Source organism: Hydra vulgaris, chromosome 02 (assembly GCF_038396675.1).
Source record: "Hydra vulgaris chromosome 02, alternate assembly HydraT2T_AEP".
NCBI lineage: Eukaryota > Metazoa > Cnidaria > Hydrozoa > Anthoathecata > Hydridae > Hydra > Hydra vulgaris.
The window spans coordinates 70,401,462-70,411,686 of NC_088921.1; positions in this window are offsets into that span (position 1 = coordinate 70,401,462).

Here is a 10,225-nt window from a genome sequence, read left to right on the forward strand (position 1 = left end):
CATGAAACGTAAAGCAATTTCAAAATGTCTAAGCATAGCTGCTAGCAGTTCTGATAAAACAGGTCTTTTAGCACGTGTGGTCGGTGGGTCTTGCTGGAGCTGGAGCCGAGTGTGGAACTGTTTCAGCTTTGCTTGGATTAGTTTAAAAAAAAAAAAATATTGAATATAGTTCAGCCTAAAAAAACTCCAATAAAAAATAGTTCAGCCTAAGTTGCTCCAGCAATCTCTTTTAGGCTGAACTATTTTTTATTGGAGTACTACTACTAAGGTTTTTTTTATTGATTCAGATGCTGGAGCAACCAGAGCAGCTACAATTGGAGTAACTGGAGGAGCAGCTTTATGTTTCATTAAAGTTTAAATTACCCGAAGAACTCCTATTCGAGATAGGTCCATTGTTTGGGTTTTCTCTTTTTTTTTCAACCTTTACTTCAACCCCTTTTTTAAGAGTTCGTGTTTTCTTCTTCCATTTTACTATTACCAATTTACGATTTTATTTACAATTGGTTACTCAGGATTGCTTAGCTTTTTTTCAGACCAGGATGCTTTTGTTACATCAACATGATTAATCGTAGCCAAAGCAACAGTGAGAGGAGCAAGTGCTAATCCAAAACGGTGGTAGACTTTCCCTGCTAAGACACATAAAGCTTGCTGAAGGACATAATTATTTTTGTGATCATCCTAAAGAGCTATGTGATCACCAACTGAAAAGACCTTTTTAGTAAACCCTACATACGTCTTCACAGCCATTTTTGAAATTGAGTTTCATATTCCACGCTCTATTCTTTCTGCAAGGCTAGTTATCTGTTCAAGAGTCATTTCTGATAACTCTTGATGAGTTAATCGCGGTCCAAGACGTTTTGCACTGTTTCCTTCTGAAACAGCCGCGGCTAAACGTGGTTGGTGAAATTTGATTGAACTATCCTCTTCTTAAGAAAACTCTTCCACATTAGCCGTACCCATTAAATCCTCTAAAAACACTCTTCATTGTTTTTTTTTCTTATATAACGTAATATTTTTTTCCTCCAAATACATGATAATACGAAACTTTTAATAATGATTTCATGCAAAAGCAAATTTATATAAGTAAAAATCATAGCATTCCACTCTTTCTTGAGCGTGGTTAGTGACATGTATTAAAGCAACAGCATTTTCTCTAGATCTAAGGTAATTTTTAATCAAGTAAATTTGTCCTTCCAAAACGAGTTCACCATTTTCATCCATAATAAGTTTAAAGGAAGATTGGTCTTTTAACAAAAGAATAGCTATTGCACTTAACTGATCTCTAATAATCAATGGTACAATATAACGCTGAGTTAAAATCCAAAGGTTGTGTTTTATATGACGACCGCTAATTGCCAAATTTGCTAAATGTGATCGGCGGCTGTCAGTTCAGGCTCAGTGATGCAATCATTGATAAAAATATACATTCATCTCCTTTCATCACCTTACTTATGAGCTTAACAAAACATTGCAAACCACACCGATCAATCCAAACCGTTGAAACAACATAAAACCGCTTATCATGAATAGTTTCGCATATCATGAATACACTCTAAAAAATCCATTAGAAAAAGCAACGGATTTCTTTTTTCCGTTAAATTAACGAAGTAATTCGTAACCAAAAATCACAAAATTAACGAAGTAAATCAAACTATTAATGGATTCTTCGAAATTTCGTTAATTCAACGGATTAAATATTCAAATCCGTTGAAAAACAACTGAGCTTTTTATTTAAAAAGGGTTTCTATAAGAAATTTTGAAGTGCTTATTCTGTAGATTATATTTTTAAGTCTTGTTTGTTTGATTTAGATTCGTCAATATATTATAGTTCTTTATTTATAAATGATGAAGTTTTAAAAGGCATTTTTCTTAAACCACATTTAAGTTGTAGATAAAGATTTGTTGCAGTAAGTTTAATTTGCCATTTTTTAAATAGCTTTACATTTCGACTAAATGTGAAACTATTTAAAAAAAGCGTAATTTAAATTGTGTTTATCCATTTGCTTTTTTTACTAAATTTTAGAGAAAGCAAATGGATAAACACAGTTTAAATTACACTCTGTTATTTGTAATTTCGAAGGTTGTTAAATTTATTTTAAATTTTCTACATATATATTTTTAATTTTTTTTATATGATAAACTAAAGGGTTATTTGGACAATTATTTCTATAATTAAGACTATACGACTTGTATATATTCTTGTGTAATTTTCTATTTTAAACGTGACATATAGTAACTTACGGTATAAATTTAAATCAGTTTTGTTTTTTGTCAATTAAAAATGTTAACATTTCTTTTGATGCCATCAAAAGACCCATCAATGATGGGTATCATTATTTGGGTTAGTTGCAGCTGTGTTTACACAGAGCTAGTTTATATAAGTTTTTATAATTTGCAATTTGTAAGTTTCATCAGTTGTAAAATATTTACTTGCACTTTTTCATAGGTGTTTATTTAGGCTAGTTATAGCAAAGTATATAGGGATTGTTTTAGTTTGTATATTTAAGTTTGTATAAGCTTTCATGATTTGCTATTTTAGACATGTGTAATGCTATATCACACAGTAAGTTTAAATTAGTTGTAAAACTTTTATTTTTTTTCTAGCAATTTTTTTATGTTAGTTACAAATAAGTTTATATATTGCTTGTTTATATTTGTTTATATTTGTTTATTGCTTGTTTATATTTGTTTATATTTGTTTATTGCTTGTTTATATTTGTATAGAGCTTGCTACTTTAGACATTTGGCATTCATTTTCTTTATTGTATTTTAAGGTTTGTTTATCTTTAAATAACCGACAACAGGTTGCTGGAATTGAAATGTGCACACGCATGAATTTACAACAGTATTAAAAATTGAAATCTAGAATAGTAGCAATTGTATACATGTCTGTTTTTTTATATAAATGTTTTTTGACCTTGAAATATAATAACTGCATTAATAAAATATATATTAAGAAACTGTTACTATTCTATTTTGTTGTAATTAAAAGTTTCTATATTGAATTAAATTATTATAAATATTTAATTAGTTTTCAATTAAAAGGTTAAAAAGTTTTTGGAGCTTGCTAAAAAGCTCTCCCGGTCAAGTTAGTTTGTATAAGTAGTACTGCTCGTATCAGATGTTGAATACCATAATAAAATAATCTTTATACTAAAAATAAGGGCTATTTTGTAGTGCAATTTCAGTTTTATCTGATTTAATTCCATTCTAATTTTAATAAAGGGAATAATAAGTTACGCAATACGGTGACGTAGTAAATTCTTTATTTTACCAAAACAGCAAAAGCCGCCCAGCGTAATAATTCCTTTATTTTAACGAACTGTTTGTTGCACGAACGGAATAAATCCGTAACTTCAACGGACTAATATCGACGAACTTCAATCCGTTAAATTTTTTATCCGTTAACATAACGGAGAACCCGTTGGTGCAATAGCGACAGATGCAGTTCGTTGTATATAACGGATTTTTTCTTAGAGTATAGTTTAGATATGTTCAATAACTTTCAATAGTTAGGCAAACAAAAAAGGAGGCTGTTAGCCTCCTCTTAAGAAGTCAAAAATTTTTTTTGTTTTAGTTAGTTACTCCCATAACTTATACATGACCCTGCATATTAAACAATACGTATACATATAAAATACATTTAGTCAAAATGCAAAATACACCTCCAGCTCCTATCTATGACATTTTCCAAGCATTGATGTTTGCAGAAAAGGTCAGAAAAAATAAATTTGAGGAAGTCCAAAAGTTTTGCTTAAATTATACAGTAACCGAAATGTTGATATTGATTTATTTAAACCGAGCTGTGGCATAGTAATCGCTCAATATTTAGCTCTTGAAAAAATTTTCGGAGTTTTATTTATTTTCTATTTGGATGAATAAGTCAATTTGAAGAAAAGCAAATATTATCTAAATAGAATATGAGCATGAGTATCTATAAAAAAGGCGATCTTTATAAAAAGATCTTTGTTGACGTTGTTTATCACATCGTCACCATCCGCCTTGGCAGAGTGGCATTAGCTGCTAATGCTAAAAAGGTTAAGTAACAAAGCCTACTCAGTTTGTATCTCAAATGATAGACCTTGATAATTTTGGTCTTTTTATAAATGGGGGTGAACTCATTTGTCAAAATACGGTTTATATGGAATAAATACCAGCCAGCAATATGAAAATTGATTTTTCTCCAAAACAATAAATTAAATAAACATAAATATTATGTATAACGCATATATTGGCAGGTATTGGAACTATTTTTTTTGGGCTTTTGCAAACGCTATTAGCTTTGTCGGAGCCCAAACAATTTTTACGCCAGGATTGATTGACGAATTAAAAAGACATAATGAAACCACAGAAAAGCTTCAAAAAGCGCTGATTCTCAACAAAAACAAATAGAAGTACTCGATAAAATAAATTAAAAAATTGTTGCTGAAAACACTTCAAAACAAAAAAAAAAACGATTATGTACAGACTAGTATCGAGAAGTTTAATAAGCTAAAAATCTTCAAATTGATAGTTTGTTAGACTTATTAAGAATCGGAACTTAAAGATTTTTACCAACCTAGTAAAGAACAAAAAATAAATGAGTATTTATTCGTTGCAAAGGCTGTTATTTTTGAAGGTGTTGTAGGGTGGTATCTTTTTTCTGGAAAATCTAAATAAATGACAAAAAGAAGTCAGCCTATAAAGACCAACAACAGAAGATTTAAAAAATGATACAATTTCATGTAGTTTTTTTTTATTTTTTTATTCTTATAATTTGTTTATGTTTTTTAATAAAGCATCGATGCTGCGAGTATGCTGCACATATACCTACTTAAGAGAGTTGCTTAACAAAGCATAGTCTCTGATTAAAGCAATATTTTTAGAAACGGTATATGTAAATAATGGTTCGGGGAGGGGGATACCAAAGCTGGATCAGCATTTACAACTAATGCATTCCTAGACAATAGCATCAACGAAATTGGTTTGACTGACGGGCTGACTTACAATAATTAATGCTTGATTAAAAGTCACTAAGCGTGTTGTTACTGGTGTCTGCCATGTCTGATGGGCTCGACTACATACTTTCTTAAGACTATCTTTTCTGTCGAACTTAGCTTCGACTAAATTAAGGAAATGTGTTCGTAAATTTATTACTGCTTGAGCCATTTTGATATAAATACCATCTTCAAATCTTTAAAGATAAAATTTGTAGCATTAGTAATAAAATGGATCTAATTCTTAATAGAGAAAACAATATTTAAAGCCTTGGCCTCAAAAGTAATCTTCAAAAAGTAATCTTCAAGACCGTCAAATTGCTCGATGAAGATCTTATCATATCGAACTAAAGCTTTTTTATCGGAGCCATAAGATATATACATCTCAATATTGTTAAATATTTATATAAAAAATGTCCTTTTAATCAAAAATTTGATGCAAGATGACAAATTGATGCTTTTAGGAGAGTTGTGTATAATCTTAAAATAGTAAAATTTCTCACTAATGAAAAATGGGAGTAGTATTATGCTGTCGGCATTTTTGTTCCCAGTTTCATAGCATTATCTCTCAGCGTACAAAAATTAGGACCATATAAAAATTACAACCCCCTCAAATTGAGGGGGTTTGAACTTTATATGGTCATAATTTTTGAGCGCTTAGAGATAATACTATGAAACTTAAAAATTATCGATGAATATAAGTCTAGTTGAGAATAATACAAAAAATATTTCATCAACTTGTTGCTCTCACGTTTTGGGCAGGTATTGCAAAAATTTTGGGGCTTTTTTGTTCCCAGCATCCAATCATCACAATTTTTAGCAAACCCTCATTATTTGACATAAGTATAATCATGTAAATGTTTGGAGTTAGCTCCATGTCTGGAAGTTAGCTATCTCAAAGATCAAAAAATGCTGGATCTGCCACTGGTTTCAATAGAAAAAGTTTTATGTAACCTCTACTGGGCTTTGTCTTTAAGCATATAGAAAACATTTATGCCCACCTAATCCATGTTTTGTTGCTACAGGCTTGTAATACAGGACTGTGTACATTGTGACTGTATGATTGTATCATATCACTTTATGATTGAATCATATCATATAGTGATATGATGCAACCATACAGCGTATGATTATGTAATTTAAAAACATGGATTGGAAAGGCAAAAACAAATTTAAATATCAAATTTGCTTCTTTAAGCAGTTTATATATTCATCAGCAATTTATATATTTACCTAAATATTTATCTTTTTAAGATCATCTCTTTGTAAAATAATTATTAGAGAAAAGCAGCCAATAGTCTATGCTGCTACCTTAGCCGCAGCATAGAGATTTTATCATGTGCTTGTTATAAAATATCCGTAGCACGTGCCTGTTATAAAGTTAATACGGTTAAATGTTTTATAAAATTCACATATGTAAATTGTTTTATAAAATTCACAAATTATGTTCGGCTTATATCATTTATTATAAAGCTAAATGGGAACTTATAAAGCCAAAAAATATTTCAGAAAGAATTCAACTTTTTAGTCATTACTACCCAAATATGTATATATATATATATATATATATATATATATATATATATATATATATATATATATATATATATATATATATATATATATATATATATATATATATATATAGAAATCATCTTCAATATTTAACGTTTATCTTATTAGCCAACTTGGCTAATAAGATAAACATTATCACATGTTTATCAATGACTGTAATTTTTTTCAAAAAGACTTTCTTCGTGATTTATATTTCTATTTAATCTATATAAGAATGCATTTGACCTGAACTTAAACTATCCATAATGGACTAGAGCTCGCAAGCAATTAGTGAAACATGGCGCTTATTACTTCTATGGTGATTCGTAAGTAACAATACTTACCATTGTTATTGTTGCAACGCAGTGGTAAGTATTGTTGCAACAATACTTACCATTGTTATTGTTGCAACGCAATTTTAGGTTCTCCAGAAGTCATGAGAACCTATTTTTTAATCGATTTACGAGATTTTATGACCTCAGAATAACAGACTTTGGCTTTAGACAAAACCTTTTTACAGTGGTTTCTAGCAATAGTAAACAGACACTTGTTTTCTGGAGAACTATTTTGTTGATCGATATTAAAGTAATGGTTTCGATTGGAAATTACAGCAGCGCAATTTTAGGAATACCACGGAGAAGAGTGAGGCTTGACTTGGAATCGCCTAGAGGAAATTAAAGATTCTATATCAGCCTGAATCCAAGAAGTTATATAAAAAGCACACTTGTCAGCAGGAAGACGAAAGATCTCTACCCCAAAACAATCAAATCACGGAAAGATTTTGATGATGACGAAGAACGAGACTTGAGATATGCATTATTTAGTTTAAATTTACTTCTTTGCAACCGAAAGAAAGTACTATTTACTACTTTATATACTATTTATATGGATTCACTTACATAATTTACTTTTCAGAGTTTCAGAGAAAAGTTATGTTCTAACTTGCTGAAATAAAAAACTTGTTAGAAGATGGAACTGCACAGTTTTCTAATGACCCAGAAGAAAGTTTTAAATAACGTTAAAGTTCGGATGAACTTAATGTTTTGAAAAGAAAAATTGCAAATGGAAATATCTAATACATCACTTTTGTCTGCATGAGTTTCATCTTTATAGTTTATATGTTACATATTATTACATTATTATTTTAATAATAAATTGTCATTAACATTTTCAATGTTTCTTTAGCATTGTTTCTTTTTAGGTAAAACAGTTTTCATTTATTGGCGGTAAAAATCCAGCTGATGCAAATAAAAATATTTTGCTCATGTAAGTAATTAGCATAAGTTTGAATTTTAACATTTATGTTTGACAGTATGACATTTATCATCTTTTTTATATATGGATGACTTTAGCGCCAAACCAGCCTATACAAAGAATATGTTGAAATGAGATAATTAGACGCAAAGATTTAAAGTCTTTAACAAAAGCTACTAAACCGAAAAAATTAAAAGTATTTGCAGTTAAGTGCACTTAAAAATTTTAATTATAGTATATTGGTGTTAGCAAAAAAACTGCATAAATCTTTTTTTAACATAAACTAATTTTTTTTAACTTTGTTGCATAGGCAAGTTTGGCACTTAACCATCCATATGTAGACTGATAACAGACACTGTTTTGTCAGAATACAGCATGAATGGTCTAAAGAAGAAAAAGTTAAAAGAGTTGACAAGTCTTTGTATCGCTATCATTGGTATTCTCATGATCAATGATGGCTCACTTAACTATAATCAATTGTTGCATTTTTTAATTATTTTGCATTTTTCAGTAATTTTCTTTTATTTATAATATACTATCGATTATACTCTACAGAATATATTAGATTTTAATTTGGAAAGTGTAACTTTGTTTGAAAAATTGTTCTTATTTTTTGTAAAATTAATAATTTGTTTTAAACATATCAAATTACACTTCATTTACATTGATTTCTCTTTATACCTTCCCTTGCCTAGATTAAATCAAATCTAAGGTGTGTATTGTAAATCATTGCATTTTTATATAATTTTTAAAAGAATGTCTTGCTCAAATTAGGACGTCTGAATAGGACGTCTGAATAAGACGCCCTTAAGTCTTTCACATGAGACCAGCCAGAGACGTCCATAGAAAGGCTGAAAAGACGTCTCTAGGACGTCTTAAAAAGACGTCTTTAGGACGTCTGAAATAGACGTCCTCAAGTCTTTCATTTGAGACCAACTAAGAACGTCTTATGGACAAGAAATGAGACGTCTTACGGACGTTCTTAGGACGTCAAAATGACCGGTGGAATGGAGCTTATGAGTTTCAAATACATCAAAAAGAAACAATAACTAATATTCAACTTAAACCTAACTCAAACATCAATCCTAATACTTTCACTGGCTGTGTTTAAAGGGTTTTTATATCGTGTAAAGAGAATATGCTCTCGAAAACTTCTTCAACAAGAAATTGATTTCCTAATAGAAATGCTTGTTGAAAACGGGCACGACAAGAACAATCTAACTAATATCGTTTGTCACTTATCAACTAAATGACAAGCAATCATTTTTAAAGTTACCAAGGATTAAAACATGGATATAAACAAAAAAAACAAAAAAACAAAAAACACACACACAAAAACAACAACAAATTAGCAATAAAAAAGATACAACAGTATAAATAATGATGATAAGAATTACTATAGTAATTATTATATATTATTGTATATCTTATATTTGTATATCTTATATTTGTATATCTTATATTTGTATATCTTATAATTGTATATCTTATATTTGTATATCTTATATTTGTATATGTTATATTTGTATATCTTCTAAGATAAAGAAGAGCCACAAAACTCATTTCAGATCTCAAAAACAATTTGAAGACTACGGAAACTAAATTTAACAACTTGAGAACATCACAGAACTACGGAGGATTTGATATTCCAATATAAAATATCAAATGGTTTACAAACTGTGAATTGGTTCAAAAACAAACTGATTTCTTTACTAACAAGCAAATGTCCGTCATCAAACGTACGTGGACACAGTAAAAGAATTGAGTGTGAAAAATTTAAGCGTTTCTCAAGAAATAACTTTTTCACCAATAAAATAATTAAAAACTGGAACTCTTTTCAGAACTATGTCATTTCTTCGAGGTCCGTAAATTGTTTTAAAACTAATTGTGACAATTTATAACATTAGCAGCTGTTATAGCATCACAGTATGCTCTGCAACAATTTATATATTGTTGTTACAGTATATATATATATATATATATATATATATATATATATATATATATATATATATATATATATATATATATATATATATATATACATATATATATATATATATATATATAAAATATAAAAAAACATTCATTTTTTTATTATATTGAATTTATTAATGAAGTAAAATCGATAATTTTCTTAAGTTTTTATTTACATTTCTTTTGGTACCCTTTTTGCATATGTTTTTTTTTTAATTAAAAGTTGGTCTTCCAACTTTTAATTAAAAAAAAACATATGCAAAAGAAAAAAATTACAAATATACATGAAAAAAAGAAAAGAGGTTGTTTACTTTTAAACCTCTATTCATCTCTACCAACGTTTATTTTACTTGTTATATGAATAGTTAAGTTTCCCACAACAACTACAAAATTGGATTGTTGAATAATAAAGACGTGTTAAACTGCTATCTATTAAAAGTTGACAAATATTTCGACGGACTTGA